This window comes from Nicrophorus vespilloides, unplaced genomic scaffold, assembly GCF_001412225.1.
Source record: "Nicrophorus vespilloides isolate i.1.1-1 unplaced genomic scaffold, Nicve_v1.0, whole genome shotgun sequence".
Lineage (NCBI taxonomy): Eukaryota > Metazoa > Arthropoda > Insecta > Coleoptera > Silphidae > Nicrophorus > Nicrophorus vespilloides.
This window is the reverse complement of record NW_017096476.1, coordinates 45395-64231: the sequence shown is the minus strand read 5'-3', so window position 1 is coordinate 64231 and position 18837 is coordinate 45395. Positions and strand designations below refer to the sequence as shown.

Below are 18837 nucleotides of genomic sequence, written 5' to 3'. Positions count from 1 at the left end.
ATTTTCATTTCAAAGAGAAACGCACTTCTACCAGTTAGATTACCTTCAAAAAATGTTTCGCAGATTTTAATATAATTGAAATAGTTCATCACTTACTAAATTGTATAATGTTAATTCAAGAAGGAGGAGAAAATAATATTTATGGTTTTCATTAGTAAATTGAAATAGTTTCAGTGTATATGCATCATTTACAAAAGATAAAAGACAATTTTGTTGCTAATAAGTATAACACGTTCTATTTTATTCATCAAAGCTGTTTCTGTTTCGACAAAAATTAACTGTTAATTAACTGTTGCCAAGAGATATTGATTTTAAAAAATGTTATAGAAAGTAATATTATATAATATTTGATAATTAAAAGCTATGATTATGTAAAAAAGAGAAAAAAAATACTAATAACCGAATGGTCATAAAAATCATATCATCGTAATGGTAACTATTCACCGGAGAAGATTACCTAACTAATGTCAACCGCAATCTTAAATTTACTCAAGGTTCACATTGATGAACATATTGTAAATTTGTGTAATTTTTATTTTATGTCGTGTAATTACTTAAATAGAAATGTTATACAGAAATTTATTAAATTGTTTCATTTTAATGATAAAATAAGAAAAAAAAAACACCCTACAACTACTCCCTTCATCCTTCGATTATTATAAAAGAAACTACAACTCTATATATATATTTTTTTTCCTCATTCTTCTGTTGTTCATTGTATATTATTATTATTATAATACTGATATTATTTCATAATAAAGTTTATGTTCCCGGGCGGAAAGACCGGTCGTTAGCCCTTTGGCCAGCCTATTAATATATATTTTTTTATTGTATATTAAAATTTATTTATGAATAAATTATACTTTTTTTCTCTTCTTCTTATGTATCGATGTTTGGTCAATATATTATTATAAGAAAAAAAATAATTTCTTTCATTTACTATATATAAGCATAATTGCAGTATTTTCAATTACCTTAAATAAAATTTTAAAAACTAATATATTAAATTGTTTCATTTCAATGATAAAATAAAAAAAAATAATTTCTTTAATTTACAATATATAAGCATAATTGCAGTATTTTCAATTACTGAAATTGATATTTTAAATACTAATTTATTAAAATGTTCTTAAGTTATATATAAATATAGTTGCAGCATTACGGCAAGAGAAAATTAATAAGAGAAAAATATAATAAGCAGGAAACTTCGTCTTCGCTATTCGCTCAAAATAAGTTTTAATGTAATATCTTCGCTAAGTAACATTGTAGGGCTTTATGGAAAACTTCTGCACGAATAAGTATAATAACGACATATAAATGATAAAAAAAAAGTATCAAATGATATTGACAAATGACAAGTTTCCTACGATATTTACACTACGTATATGCAATGTACGATTATGAGGAACCCGGCGCATCTACAATTTCAAGAATATTCGTTCATAAAAACTATATTAAAATGAATTTGTCGATAATATTCATATATTATCAAGTTTTTTTTACTAGTCTTGTAAAATACTCACACTGTATTTTATATTTAAAATAATTCAAACAAAATATAAATATAAATAAAATTTCATTTGTAGTATATAAAAAAAGCAATTAAATATTTGTAAATATAACCAAATTGCACTATTTATCATATAATGATTTTTTAAAGTTTGCACTTGATTTGATTTAAAATTAAACGTAAAAAGTGTCATAAATATATCAAATTTTATATCTTATATTAAGATTTATTACTTAATTACCGTTATTTATATATTATTTATAATAATTTTCAGTATAGTATAATGCATTTATATAATAATTGAATTCAATCAATATTTTCGAAAACCACTGTTCTCAATTTTTATACAACGTTCAATTTATTTAAGTTTTCGCAGAAATCCAGAATTCATCAAATTTATGTATTCAATGCTAACATTGCTTTAGTTCTCTAAGCTTGGTCTACAGATTCTACATAACTTGACAGGTATGACAATGTAAGTGTATTCTCTCTTGACAGTACAACCAAGCTCTAGGTAATCTCTAATTATCTATCAGATTTATCTTCGAATATATCCATGTTGGACAAAATGCAGTTTATAGATTTCATTTCAGTTTTCGAGCAGTTTTCTGAAAAATCCTGAATTCATCAAATTTATGTATTCAATTACATCCATTATATTTATATAATCTAATTAGAAAATAATGAAACGAAATATGGCTAAAAGCCTTTTGCACAATTAACATTTTGATTTATTATTATTGTATGTAAAATGTTTAATTTTGTATTTTTTATTGATGAAATAAATATTATTATTATTAACAATTTCACTAGTTGGTTTGTTCAAAAGAAACATCTAGAAAATAAAATAGGAAGAGAAGCAAATAAAGTCCAGACAGCTATAGAGTACAATGAAACGGAAAAGCCTCGAGCTCATTCTATGAAACCGCATTCAGGTTAAAGTGATGCTATGCTTGACTATTTCAAGCTTATAAAAACAGGAAACCAGTTTTTCGTTGTTTCATAGCTACATTCGATCCTTTATTTTTATTTCATATTAATAACATTTTGCATGTCATATAGATGACAAAACATATCGGCAACGAAAAGAAAGATGACATTGTTGCGTATTAAAAATGTATTGTTTCAGTTATATTGTGAAATTCATGAACGCTGTCATGGAATAATTTAAATAATGCATGATATCAATAAAAACTCACAATAAATTTTAATATTTATCGGTCTGCAATTATACGCTGCTTCGGTGGTTCGTTCCATTACATGATGGCCATTAAATAACGAATACAATATTTTTCATTACGTTTTTAATGCATCGTCAGCATTTGGAAATCAATTTGGTAATATATCTTAACTATTTATGATCAGAATCATTATTAAATGCCATTTTTTGTAATCACTAGAATATAATTCAATTTTGTATATAAATGATAAGGTTATATATTTCATACATTTAAAAAAATATAAAAACTTCTTGGTTTTTATGAAGTTTCTGGATAATCAATACAAATTTTATTTTAAGGTCAAGAAGAAACTTAATTAATGTCTGAAATAATAAAAGTAAGTAAAATTAGTTACGATTTTACTTTTATAAAATAGAGCAATGTGAATTGAGTATAATATATTATTGGATATACTCAATGCTAACATTGCTTTAGTTCTCTAAGCTTGGTCTACAGATCCTACATCACTTGACAGGTATAACGATGTAATTGTCTTCCCTCTTGAGAGTACAACCCAGCTCTAGGTAATCTCTAATTATCTATCAGATTCCTCTTCGAATATATCCATGTTGGACAAAATGCTGTTTATACAAAAAACCTCAATTAAAAACCATAATTATGTAACAGAAAATGTATTGACTATGGTCATGCTATACTAAATACTTATTCGTTCAGGATAAAGAAAATGTTTGAGATCACAGAACGAACACGCCTTCAAATCCATCACGAAAGTAATCCCAAGAATTCACAAGAGAATCGAATTGCTGAACTCGGGTTCAAGAAAACAAACAGTAGAATCATGAATGATTGTGTGAAAAAAAAAATAAAACAAATTATATTATATAAAAAAAACACATTTTACTAATACTATTACTTCAAAATTTTCGTTAAACTCTAAATTTATTTCTAAAATAATAAAAAAAAATACAATATTTTCAATGAAATTCACTTTTCATTGATAATTAAATAATAATTTTAAGTAAAGAAATTTGAGAAAGATTTTGTTAATTTCGATTGTTCATCTTTCAATCAATAGTAATTTAGAATTTTAGAAGAAATGTTGTTTCTTTTTTAATTATATCTTTACAGAAATATAAAATAGGATAGTAATGGCAAAAACATAGGTTAACAGCTGTCAATTAAAAAGTTATTAACATTTTACCGTTAATACAACTCCAGAGCAGGACTCAGCGAATCGGGGTACTTTACCCCAAATGGAATGAAATAGAATTTTTAGGGTAATGAGGAAGGTATCCATTACAAAGAAAGTTATTGCAAAGTCATTGATATTTTACCATTATTTTCAAAAATCCACTAACTTATAATGGGTAAATTAGCCCAAATGGAAAAGAATTTGTTGGGGTAATGAGGAAAAACATTAAGTAATTAAAATGATATGTTTTGGAATTCATCTACCCCACCTCTTGTCATAATATAAATAAACAAATAAATAGTAGAAATAAATAAATATTATTAATTATTATTGATACATAAAATATTTACCTGGAAAAAAATACGGATTACATAATCAAATTTTTTTTCCAGCTAAAATAATTTAACATAATATATAAATATAATACTCTCATATATATTACGTATATCAATTTTATTTTATGAAGTTGTTAACTTTAGCAATTGCAATTGCACGGTGAATAAAATAACATTGAAGGCAAAGCACGTTCACATAAAAATATTTTCAGAAATAAATTTGATGCGTTCGTCGTCTCTATTTACTTATTTTGTTCATTTTTTATTCTTTTATTATTTTCACTTGAGATGTAGCAGATCATTATGATTCGTTTAAAGAGGGTGGCCCAGCCGAACGTCGGGACGATGGAGTCATAAAACTTTCATAAGAAAATTGTGTAAACACATAGACGATGACGGCGGTGGCCGTAATAACGTAAACGATTTTCCGACGAAATGCAGTATGAATTTTAAAACGCGACCAACAGGAAATATATAGTATAACGTTAGTAGACATGGCGACTTTCTGTTTCCACGCAATAAATCAAATCCATTTATTCATCCATCCATTCGAATGAATCGATATTAATAATAAACGATAACGATTATGTTAGGAACTTAAAATGTTCACTGAGAATACGGACATATAAATCCGCCCGTACTTCAACCACCCCCTGTGTTTTTCTAAATAAAATCGGACACGATCGGACCATAGGGGTTGGTATTTTATTCGGAACTCGGAATTGCGCCATCTAGTTCCTAGTCGTGATCCATTAGTTAGATTTAGGACAACGGCGGCTTTTATTTCCGCTTTTAACTACATCCACCGCATTACCCGGTTTCATTCCGTTTAATACACATCCCCTCAATTTGGGCATCCGCTTTACAGCATCAATTAAATATTTGATCAATTCCGACACGTGCGATGATTCCGAAATTGTTCGCACACCGAAACCCGAAAACAACAAATTTAAATTTATCGTTTTACGTTTGCAGTTTTTATTTTTATTTTTTTTTTTGATATTTTCTTAGATTGTAAAAGTTTGCGCTTTTATTAGCATACTTTTCCAATTGGAATATACGTTTGCTCCCCTTTATAAAAATAAGCGGAAACCTCCGAGTTTAATAATCCATGTAAAGAAGCTTACAAACATGATGATGGAAAAAAAACGCCAATCGCAGCAAATATTTTTAAACCCCAATTTTCCTAACCGAGAAAAATAAATTGATATCGTTAAATTTATTAATACCAATAATAATAATAATCCTCAATGAATTAGAATCATAGAAACTATCCAATTATTACCAATAAAAATAATATATATTTTTTCTTAAATTATTATTCCAGTAACTTATATATAACATACAAATATATGAAATTATAATTTATTTTCCGTACATTTTATTTGTTTAATTTAGAAGAATCATATTTATACTTTATTAATATTAATTAGTAAAACATATATAAATCATTTAAAACTTATTGTCCAATATGTTTAATATTTCTATTGTACTATGTTTTATATATAATGTACTATATATAATGTATGGAATTATTATATGTAATTTTAACATATTGCAGTATTACTTATTTAATAAATTTAACTTACTAAATTATATTTAATTTTGAATGTTTTCTTTATTATTTGATCTGTTAGAAGTTTGGTATTGCAAAGATTTTTAAATATATTGTCATTGAAATGTTAATAAAATTTGGTAAATTGTAAATGATGAAGATTAAGATGTCGAGGAAGCTTAGCTCGGAGGAGTTAAGCATGGAGAAGTTCAAGAGTTTAAGTGACATTAGTTGAATAGTATAGTTCTAAGTATTTAGAAATGTAAGATATGTAAGATGTAGTAATAAATTCCAACGATTTTCTTCCATACACCCACGCAACTTGTTTCTTCGTCCAAAACAACTACCAAACTACTAAATTGTAGTTTGGGATTTTTTATTTTTATGTCGTAATGTTATTCAACACTTATATAAATGTTCTTGTAGATATTCAGATTCTACTGCTAGATTCTCATTTGATGACTCAATGCTCAATGAATGTTGCAATCATAGTGTTGCTAGTTTTAGGAATATCTTCCGTGTATAGAAGATAAAGCAGTGGTCCTAAAACACTTCCCTACGGCACCCCTGATTCTATTGAATATCAATCAGAGTATTCGTCTTCTATTTTTACCTGAAACATACTATTATCGAGGTATGATTTTATTATTTTAATATAATTATATGGCAAGTTCTCTTTATTTTGTATAATAGATTATATAATATATGAAATTAATTACAGTTTTGTTTCAGTATTTTTTATTATATTATTGGTAACAATTCATTCTGTTGCATGTAATGATTATAAATTAGACGGTTAACAAAAATGTGTAAAATATAAATGCTATTAAAAAATGTAGTTTGGAATTGTATGATCTCTTTTATCTCGATCATAAATGTGAAGTAATTATGACAACTGTATATTAATTTATTTAATACATCAAAAGTGCTCAATTCTATCACAATTTTGTATCAGAAACAAATTGTGTGTTAATTAATGATGCGGAGTAAAGCAGTGAACATATTCAATTCCCATACTAGAGAATGCAAAAGCTTATCTGTGTTTGTGAAATGCTTTGAGCGGAGATTAAGGCCGCGCTCGTCGCTCCCTATCGCATTTCACCCTTAGATGTCTATAGAGAAAGAGAGCTGTTGGCATCCGACGATACTGGAAAGCCATAAGGGCTGAATAAATTGGCATCGATAAATAGGAATTGATTTTTTATTCAAATTGATTTTCTTTCCTGAACGTGACGTATTACACAATTAGCCGCCTCCCCAAGGGCTTTCACGAATTACATTTAATTGCGAAAATATTTGCCTCCGCCGTTAAAACGTAATTCGATACACTTAAAAGTCCAACTTTTATTTATGCGTTTGTTTTTTCCCTATTGACTTTTTTTATCTGCAAAAGAATTTGCATACGTATAGAGTGGTAGCATTGGACTTTGTCCAAAACAATTTTAATATTGTTTTTTTTGTGGTTGTTGTAAATTTTATGAAACTCTCGTCCTCATTGGCACGCACTCAAACTCCATTCTTTATTTACTGCAGTCATGAGAGTAGTGCAAATGCGCGAGCTTTTAGTGACAAATGCAGTTTTAGTTTATTTCGTGACAGTTTGTTCTTGTTTATAATAGCATTGCACTAAGGTAACGAAAATGTTTATACTGCTTAGAAACGCTTCACTGGGTTTCAAGAGCTCAATTCAATGCCTTTGCTATTCATGAAAGCTCAATTATTTCCTACAATAAAAGTCTCATCCCGTGCAAATATTTACATCGCTCCGTGAATAAGTCTAGACGAAAAATACACAAATGTATGTATACACTATTGTTAAACTCAATTTAACCCTTTCTAAAGTTAATCAATTTTATTGTATCATTTATGATAAAGGGTATCTTTAATCATCGTTTATATAGTGTATGACAAACAAAAACAAACAATCAGAAATAAACATGATCAATATAATTTGTTTTGTTTTATTAAACTTTATTTTCTTTAAAACTTAATGTTTTCTTCTGTTTCATGTAACATATTTTACAACCTCATAAATTTCGAGCTTATACTTCAAATATCAATAACAAAATTACATAACTTTATGATTTTCATCCATAAAATATAATATTTTTCACTGGAAATCTTGTCTTTATTCTGTAGTTTAAAAATTGATATATTTTAACCATTTTATAATATAATTATTTAACCTAAGTAATTTAATTCCCAAAGTTTCCTATTCAATTTGTAACTTTACAATACATTTGTATTTTATTTATTAACCATATTTACATAACCAAATAAATAATGAAACTTTAATTTAAACAATTTAATTAGTTTAATCTAACCCATAATGAAATAATTACATATAATTGATTTCAAAAACCAAATTTATATAATTATAATAAATTATATGAAAAATTTAAGAATGAAAGACAACATGAAAATAGTAATAAATTCATTCAAAGCGTAATATATTTTAAATATAAAAAGTAATAAATTCAAATTTCTACTTTAATTTCATTATTTAATATACAATATTTTACTATGATATTTTTTGTTTTTTTTTTGTATAAATCAATGCACTAAATAAACAAATACTAAACTAAAAAATGTAGTGCATTGTAATAAATAAAACCTATGTAAAAATTATATATTTTTTTTATATGTAAATATCACTTTCAATTGAAAACACAAGGAAATATAACAGAGTTATGCAAATACGTTTAATTTGGAATTCGATTAGTGATTGAACAGTTTGCGATCACTTAATATGCAACAATCGACGTGTTCGATGTGTTAACACCGCATAATTTATTAGTAACTTCCTTACACACTTCCTCCGTTCCGCCATACCGGTAATTAAATTCTGAATAATTGAAGACGACATTCGTGCGCTCGCAAGTTATTCGGGCTCCAATTTCTTCCACAATCGCACCCGACACTAATTCAATAGAGCCCTTAATGACTCGCAATCGATGAAACGAATTTTGTTACGCAATAAGAACCGAAGCACCCGCGTATCTCGCACAAAACCGAAATCACCCAGATGCCATCCGGTCCACAACTAATATTGGAACATCGAAATCTCGATGTCGCAACGTCTATGAAATTTTACAGTCCGAGTCGGAAAACTATCAATAAAGGTACACATACAGAACCGGCAGAATCGGAAATGTCCAGTTGCATTTTATAAGCCGTAACGATTATAGCGCTCAACATAAAAAGGGATTTATTAATCGTGTTGTTTCATATACGTTGTAAAAGTTCCAAACAAAACCAAAATGTGGAGCGAACAAACAAAATAAACTCGAAAGCAAAATAAAAGTGTGTATATATTTGTAACACAATGATGGGGCGTATTATGATATATGACACTTTTCAGGCCATTTCTGCCTCTTTATATTCAGCTTCAACTCTCTATGTTTATGCTGTATTAATATTTATTAGGGTACGAAACAGACAAATGCGGGTCGTCCGCAAACTAATTAGTATTTAGAAAAAAATAAAATAAAAATATAAACTGAAGTAAAAAATAATCCGGGTGAGTTACAAGCTGTGCAAGCTTTATTGAAATCATGTACAACTCTCAACCCAAATACAAACATTATGCATATCAGCCGCTATTGCAACGGAAATTTATTCCGGCACGGTTTGGGGTTGGTTGGAGAGTTGCTTGTACGTTCATTTTTTTTTTAATTTTGTTTTATTTGTTTCTATTTCGAATTGGCGCTTCATCAAACAGCAAAGGTGCATTCAATTATCGCGCGCAGTTTACTACCCTAATTGAGTTCGTAATTAGAAAAAAAACAGTAATGAAGCGATGGGAGGAGAATCAAAGTAAAATAGATAATTAGTTTTGACGGTATGGTGCAGTCGCCGGGTCACTGCGATGTGAAATGTGTTGCCTTGATCTGTTTTTAATGAGAAAATAATTAATTTAAAAATACTTCAGTTGTTCATCAACAAATGAAATATTCATACTGCGATTGATACAAATCAAAGAAACTTTGTTTTATTCAAACTTTCCTCGTCACATTATCTGTCGCCATGTCAATAATAATAATAATCAATATATCATTTGTATAAAAAGATTTGAATTAAACCAAATTATTTTCAAACGCATACATTCCACTTATGAATTATAATCATTTTATTTGATATAACATAATCTTGAGTATTTTGTAACATAATTATGATTAGAATCTACTCATGGTTTCAAAAGTTCTAAAATAGTGATGGAGAATTCAAGGACAAATCAAAATTAGGGAGACGTCTTCAGATCTTTGAGACTTTAAACTCATTGGAGTAGTCCGATCCGCGTAAAACAATCAAGGAATGGTCACGTAGTTAATAGTTGGGTGATGCGCGAACTTTCTGCAACCACATTAGAACAACGAATAATCAATTGTTCATCTCTGTTGTACGGGTCTATATCTCAAGCCCGACAACCGAAATAATCGAAATCCCGACTATATCAAAATCTCGACAACCATAATCCCGATTGTATCAGAATCTCGACAACTATAATCCCGACAAACATAATCCCGATTATATCAAATTCCCGACTGTATTAAAATCCCGACTATATCGAAAATTTCTACAATAATATTTTTAAATTATTTGGAGCGTAGTAAATTATTATTAATTTATTTGATTTTGTTGAATTATTCATAATAAACCTTAACATTATGAAATAATCTCAAATATAATTAGATTATTAATTGTTGTTATTTATTATTAATAACAATTTAAAAGTGAATACGCTTCGGAATAATTTTAAAATGTTATTGAAGACATTTTCGTATAGTCGGGATTTTGATACAGTCGGGATTATGGTTGTCGGGATTTTAATATGGTCGGGATTATTGTTGTCGGAATTTCGATACAGTCGGGATTTCAAACGTCGGGAATTTGACTGACGGTATTTCGGTTGTCGGGCTTGCGATTGCCACCGCTGTTCTACATATATGAAATCATTCCGTTTCTTAGAAGAATTATTACTGGATATGAGAAGTGATCGGTGTGTCAAAATTCGGAAAAAAAAGGAAGAGAGCATAGGTGTAGTATGCCCAATTACTAAGATTACAAGCGGAACTGCTTAAAAATAAATAGTTTTAGTAAACAATGAAAGAAGAATTATATAGCGTGATAATGCAAAATCACACAAAGCAAGGATAAGGTGGATAAAATAAGATAGTATTATTTAGAAGTCCTGCAACATCCACCATATTCACCTGATAATACACTTTCGATATGATAAATATAAGAGATTCGTTTAATGAAAAATATAAATGTTGAAAAATTCACGTGAAGTCAATAAAACCACCAGAATTTGTTTCATTAGAAATGTCTTCTTTTTTCGAGTTTACCGTATAGAATCATAATAATAAAGGAAACAACTTAAATTTATAATTGATTTACAATATAGTAAAATTTTTAAATATGAATATTTAAACATTGTATTTCTATTGGAATGCCAACAAAAAAATCTTTAATTCGTACAATACATTTAAATGAGTCATATTTTGTAACAATATATGTATATCATTTTTGTGTATTATTTATAGTTGAAAAATGATATAAAAAATTGTTCATTATTTGCACCGTTTGAGAAAAGAGTATTACATTTATTTAGTTTTGTTTTAGCTCTGTTTTCTGACTTCATTATTTCAATCTTTTGAAGTTGCCTGTACTGAACACGGTATTTGTATTATTTCGAAACAGAAACATGGCCTCTAATTAGCATTTCAAAATACTGCACGTTTATTCATTTCTCTTTGTCAATATTATATGTTGCGAAAGGGTTCATTTATTTTCCCACTAAAGGTGAATTCCGTCCAAACGTGAATAAAAGTAAATTAATTTGTCGCAACCTACACCAATTACGCATTAATACTTCATGTTTTGCTAGCAATTATAGCCGTACTCATTATTGTCGATGCTCAAGTGAATCATTAATATTCTCGTCGTGCGAGAAGAGAATTTATGACTTGGGCAGATTTGGGCATTGTTAATGTGTTAGATTGTTGATACGGATGGACGTGTAAAGAAAAGTTTGGAAATGGATAGCTTTATCAGGGGGACTTTAAAGTCCGTGTCGAGTATTTATTTTCGTGAGTGTGTTTTGTGGTTCCTGTCTACGCGTAAACAGGTTCTAACAATATTTTAGACACGTAGTGCGTAAACCCTTCGCCCTTTCGCTATTTACGTAGCTGAACTCTATAAAATGTTGCAGTAATTTTTATAGTCGACCGAATAGTTTCCTCCTTTTTTTACGCTCTCCAACTCTGATAGGAATATTTTATTGACCTTTGAGCTCCACTGCACGTTTCATATATCTGCATTGTATAGAATTGCACTGGAATTTGCGGTTCCCATAAAATGAACTTTCACTGAATATTAAACTAATATAAAATAGGATCTAATGTAAAAACACATTTAAAATTATTAAGCAAAGAAACAATAATAATAATATGTTTTGCAACAAATTTTGTAATACAAATTTAACCAAATAACAAAAGAAAAATTAAACTAAATTGAATTGTTGCAATGAAATACTGACCATAAATCGTTTTGCCCGGAAAGAAACATTTAACATTTAAGATTAGTAATTAAACATGAGCTAATTTTAAGCAAATACAAAAGATACGCTAAAAACTTCTTAGCTTTAATTTAATGATGATTCATAGAATCATATTCCAAATCGTATTGGAAAATCGCTGATAAGCTTACAGTATTTAATAATCTCAAGTTTTTTAAATTTATTTTCTATATTTTTTTTTTAATTATTTTCCAAAAATCATTAAATTTACAGAATAATTATAGATAAAACCAAAGAGAATCTTCATCATAACATTTTAATCGTCGAGTTTAGACTACATGAAAACTATAAATTAAAATAGAAATTAGTTACTTAACATATAAATAAAATCAAACTAAATATAAAATATACAAAATTTCTTGATTTTGTAGAGGTTATCAAAGGCATTTAAAGATAAGATACATTACACATCTGCCATGTAACTTGTGTACGTCTTAAATGTTATTATAAATATTATTATTACTTTGAAAATTAAAATATGAATACAGTTCAAGGCCATAGACTCGAAATGATGCGTTTAATCCATTTAACAGTGATTAATTCTAAAAATAGTACGAATAATAATGTTTGTGTAAATGCATTTTGCCAACAATCCATTGACTTATTTAATGGACGCGCAGTAATAAAACTCGAAGGATTTTATAGTTAATTACCACTTCCAGCAATAAATCTGTGCATGTGTGTGGTGGTTTTATATGGATATTATTGTTGCCGGTTTACGGTTTGAAATAGAACCTAACATTAAACTTAAATGTGTCACATAAAATGTCAAGATTTCTTCTACTTAGCGCAGCGATGCTGGATGCGTGTTTGTGTGTATACAGTCTTAAGGGATGCTCGAAACTGGACCCTAGAGCCCTCGACTTTTACAGCACATGCAGGCAGCAGCATCATTTGAATCTGGCGAAACGCGCTAAACAAGCTCGAAAAGAATTATGAAAGAAAATTAGGTTAACAACGCTTTGAATAATGAAAGGAAGACAACAGAATACAGGAGTGGCGAGAAAAATACGAGTTGATATTTATGCAATGTAATCAGAAGCTGTGGCAGAATGAAATTCCTCTGAATGTTTAATCATCGTAAATAAATTTGCTGGGCAAAGTTTCCATTTGTTTGGCTCTAACAACAACAACAACAAAAAATGTAATAACAATATGACAACATGGCCTGTAAATAAACAACAATAATAATGCTTTGCCACGGAGTTTTCGGGGGAAGCGAAGACACGTAGACAAAACTCTCATTGTAAGTTGTACCTGTAGGTTAGCACCGAAGCTCCTCTAAAAACAAACTTAACTTAGATATATCTTCATTCTGAGGCTGGGATCCACAAGCCCTTTTCTATATCCACTTGAAGGGCGCACGTATATAAAGTTTTCAAACTGCCGCCCTCCCCAAAATAGGCTTGGCTTGCTTTCGCATCATACACCACGTTAGCACTTTATTAAAAGCGCAAACATCGCACGCCCTTTCCCAACATTGCTGTTATTATTATTTTTTCTGGTGGTCCTATGTGTGCATTTTAATTGCCGCCTTGCACAAATATCCTTAAATTTCCCAACAAATATTTGCTTTGAAAATGTTTATTCCTCTTGTCATTTGCAACAAACAATAAATTGTTCTGAATGTATAAGGAACAAACACTATAATTTACTTTTAATCTCTATTTGACATAAATATAATTTATTTTGTGCACAAAAAACATTATAATGTGTTAAATGAACTCAGGTTTGCTCTGCCAATACTTACCTAAACTATAGTAACATTTATCTAATTAAAAACTAATATTATTTCATAAGAACACTAAGGTAGTAACTGAATACATAGAAATTGTTCTCTTCACCAAGTTAAGAAAATCAAATTAATTCTTCAAATATTTAAGTTTGAAAATTTCTAATGAAGAAGAAATATAAAAAGTTTTATAAAAATTAAAATTTAACTATACATCTAATTGCAATATTTTGTATCTTCTCATTGATTTATTAAAATATTTAAATGTGAAATTTTTAAGTTTAGGGTGATTATTTTAATATTCTCTTAAATATTAAAAGGCTACGTACGAAATTTTGAAGAATAAGACAATTTTTTTTATAAAATGTCCTATAAAATAAAATGTTACTAAAGAAAGGGTTTGAAAATGTCATAACTTGTTCATTTTTTTTTACAAGTTATGTAGAATCTTTTGGAAATTATAATGGCTGCGCATAATGTTCAGCAACGAGTATAACTTAGTGGGTTTTTCTATTCTAGTGAATGATCAATTAATGAAACTGAGAGAAAATCTTCTAGCGATAAAAAGATTTTGGGTTACTGAAAATCTTAGGAAAGCACAACAACATTATATAAAAAAAATGCTGAATTTGTTTGGCTTCTGCGTTCACCTTGTTTGACAATACCAGACTTATTTTTGTGGGGCTACTTGTAAGCAAGGGTTTACATAAATAAACCTTAACAAAAACAATCGAGTCAAAATCTGCAAGGTTTCAATTGCAAATGGTCATTGAAAATGCTGTGAAAAGAAGTCTGTGAACAAGGAGATACCAGAAATTGTGGTTATTTTACACATTTCTCTGAGATTAACTAAATTTATTAATAATAAATACATGCTGGTTATTACCTCTATAAGTGGTAATAATTTCTGCTAAATTGTTTACATAATATGTCACTAATGACAAAGCATTAAGATTAAATCTTATATCTGTGAAATAAATCACAAATTCTAGTTAATAGTAAGTTAATGTCTTTCCGGATAAATAAGCAACTATTTTTTTTCTGAATAATAAAATCAATTGACCAATCCGTTAATACATAATAACTAATATATACTTGGAAGTTGTGGACTTTCTATTTTATTTTAGCAAATATGTACTCAAAGCCTAATTGCTTTGAAATTGTATACAATTTTCGACGGCCAGAATATAGGAATCGACAAGTTATCAATCAAATGATAGAAAAAATAATAATAAATGGACAATCAGCTTTTTAAGTGATTGATTGCATCGCTGATGGCCGTTTGGATTTTTCAATTACAAAAGTGTTTGGCTTCGACACCGCACGGTCTCATAAATACACACTTCACTTCCATAAATCGTATTCAATGCCAACGAAATGGATATGTTAAAATATAGACACATCGATGAGAGCAAATGCAAAGGAAATATTGGATTATATTATTGGCAAGAAATGCATTCCTTTTTTTTTCTCTTGTTATTATTTGTGGACATGCATGTTTTTCTGGTTCGAGTTTTGTTCTCCCTCAATGAGATTTTTTTAATATAAATGGAAAGTTTCGAAAGTAGCAATAAAATTCTTGTCTGCAAACTTGCCCAATATGCACATAACTTGCAAATATCAGTATGTTGCTGCAGTATCGAGAAAACATTGATCGGTAACAATCCATGTATGGATGCGAAACGAACAAATAACTTCTGACATGCAAGATTTAAGGGCTTTATGTTTGCGGCCTTTTGGGAAAGAGAGACGTTGTTGCAGGTTGCCACGTATACAAATCCCTTCGAGTCGGACCAATCAACCCTCGAAATTTACACCGTTGTAAATTCACTTAATTCCTTCCTGCCGCAGATTAAGAATTATTGCACCTTTGTTTTGCTGCAAAACGCACTGAAACTAGGAAATAATATTCAATTAAAAGTTTCGTGTACTAAACAAAAGTCTTGTTCGTTTTTTATTTACATTAGGCGAAGGGCGTGTTATAAACAGAGCAAGAAGGACAGGGGTAGGAGGAAGGAAAGAAGGCAGTTGGAAACTTCGCAGGCGATGGGATCAACGACACGAAGACTTACAAGTTATAAACTTCTAGCAGCACTGTTTTTATTTTTTATTAATTATTTTATAAATTATGTTTTTCCAAGCGGAAAATAGATCTTTCTAAATATTAATAAAGTTGGTATTAAAGATTTTTATTTTTACAATGACCGATTATTATCAAATGAATGACTTCATCTCAAACTGTTCAGAATACTAGCGGAACTGAATACCCGCACTATGCAAGGCAACAAATCAACGAATCTTCTATAAATTTTAAATATTAGTAGACAAATATATTAATTTATACCATTAAAATTCTTCAAATTTAAACTAAAATAATGTTTGTGCTTCAATACTGCTATATGTACCAGCTATCTTCATTTAGTAATAATTTAGTTTAATACAATTACAAATATTCGTATTCATATTATCTGTAAATACAACAATTACCGTTTGGTATTAGAAGATCTGATGTGTGAATAATTTATAGGATAAATACAATTACACTGCCTTGGATTACAGTAGGTCTAATTATAAAGATACTAGAGCTATTAATAGTCAAATAGCCTTAATTTAAAGATTATTTTCTACTAAACAATTAAGTATTTAGGATTTTAACATGTTTAAAGTAGCGATTCTACTTTTTTTCGTCATTCTTGGATTTGCTTTTAAATACGGAATTAGCCTTGCTAGTCGGACGGAATTAGTATGTAAAACTTATCAATAAATAATTTTAATTCTATAGATTTTTTTGTTTAATTACAATGTACATTTTGTAATTTGCATAATTAGTTTGGTACAGTTATATAAGAATTGTTACTAATATGCTTTGACATTTCAAATTATCTTAATCTTGATCTTGAAATCTGACTTTTTGATGTGATTTTAATTTACCAGATTTTTAATTATTTATAAATTACTTTTAAGAACAATGTTCAATGATTTTATAAATAATCTTAAATCTGATATGGTTTTTGTTATCAAATAAAATGGATAGTTTTTACAAAATTTAAACATTTAGGTAGATTAAAACAAAAAGAAACGAACTTTGGAGTAGTAATGAATATTCATCAAAGAGTAAAGGGAAAAACTATTAACCTAAATAAATGATGAATTTTCATATTTTATATTTTCCACCAAATGCATCTCTGCAATATATGGGAGAAATCTTCGCTTCCTGCACAGTGCATAAATAATGCAAAAAGCTTTCCCGAAAGGTGCGCCTTCTAATTCAATAAAAAAGTCACCGGGATTTTTATTTGACGAAAATATATAATAAAATCAACAAAAAAAAATGGATGTCCTGGCGAGGACATTTGTAAATGTTTCACCACTATTAAATTTAAATTTAAACATTTCCTCACCCAAAAATGTGTGTTTCATCCCATATCGAATGCCTCGCAAGAGTCCAGTTTCTTGCTGTTGGCCCCTGACTCTTTGTGTTTTGTTTCAAAACTGGTTTCGTGCAGACCCTCTTTGTGAAATTCATCAATTATTAACGTTCCTATAACCTTTTTGCGATGAAAAGGCACCCCAAAGCATAAAGCAGCAGAGTATTATATGCATGCGAGTAAACCAAGTAAAGAACAAAAAAAAATAGGATTATATAACCCGTAATCGATATGGATGGAAACCGCTCAAAATTATATTTATTTTATCTCTTATATGTTTATAAGATTATAATTTCACTTAAATAGAGAAATTTAATTTTTTGTTGTTTCTGCTTCTCTATTCTGCACACAGATGTTATTTCACTGATGGAAAGACTGCGGTCAATAACAATTTTAGTTTACTTGCAATATATAATTTAACTTTTTATCATTTCCCGGAAATAAAAACGAGTTATTTCTAATTTAACTTAACGAACTTTTTATTTATTGATTTCGGTAATAAAGTTTGCATCTGCATTAAATTACGTTCGAAGATTCGATATCAAAATGTACGGAAACTCCAATTATTTACAAATCGTCGCACCCGGAATTTCGATTCGCAATATCTTGAATAATTATTTTAATTAATTCGTCGGACCGTAACGTTGTTTTAAATCGGATTTAAATGATATTCCTCTTTAGATAAGTTTAGCTTCCATCCCAATTAAAGATTTCATTAATTCAATTCGAATCGCTACTAAATATCGAAAATTATGAGAAGGAAAACAAAGAAGAAATAAGTTACGTAAGATTACCCTACGAGAATTTTTATTCCTAAGTGTGACGAATGTTCGTCCTAAATTCTCCATTAAGGATTTTTCGATAGTCCGAACTTTTACGGCATCATCACCATAACTTTATGCTCACGACGTTTTAATCGCGTTAGAAAAAAATACATATCATTTTCATCAAAGTGTTACATAAATATTATAATGAATACACACAAAAATGGATAAAATATATTGTTAAAAAATAAAATAAATTATGTCATAAATTATTTACTCTCTTTGTTTTACAATGTTTTTAAACTTTAATTTTATAATTGATGTTTTCTCATCTTATATATAAAAAATATTAAAACAACATAATTTAATGATTTACATAATTATCTTTGTTATTTATCTTTGATATAAGCAATTTACAAAACGATTCTTAGTATAAGTAACTAGTTTACAAACAATAGTTCTAACATGAGAAAACTTCTGTATTTCCATATACATAAGTACAGAGGCGAAAGTCTTTCCTCATATTTGAAAGTTAATAGAGTTTGCTCTTTGATCCTTTT

At 28.6% G+C, this 18837-nt stretch overlaps 1 protein-coding gene across 3 annotated transcripts in view; it reads right to left on the bottom strand.

Moving 5' to 3' along the window:
* Positions 1–18837, bottom strand: part of LOC108557117 (opioid-binding protein/cell adhesion molecule homolog) — a 99114-nt gene that overhangs the window by 71960 nt on the left and 8317 nt on the right. The gene's annotated exons all lie outside the window — the stretch shown is intronic.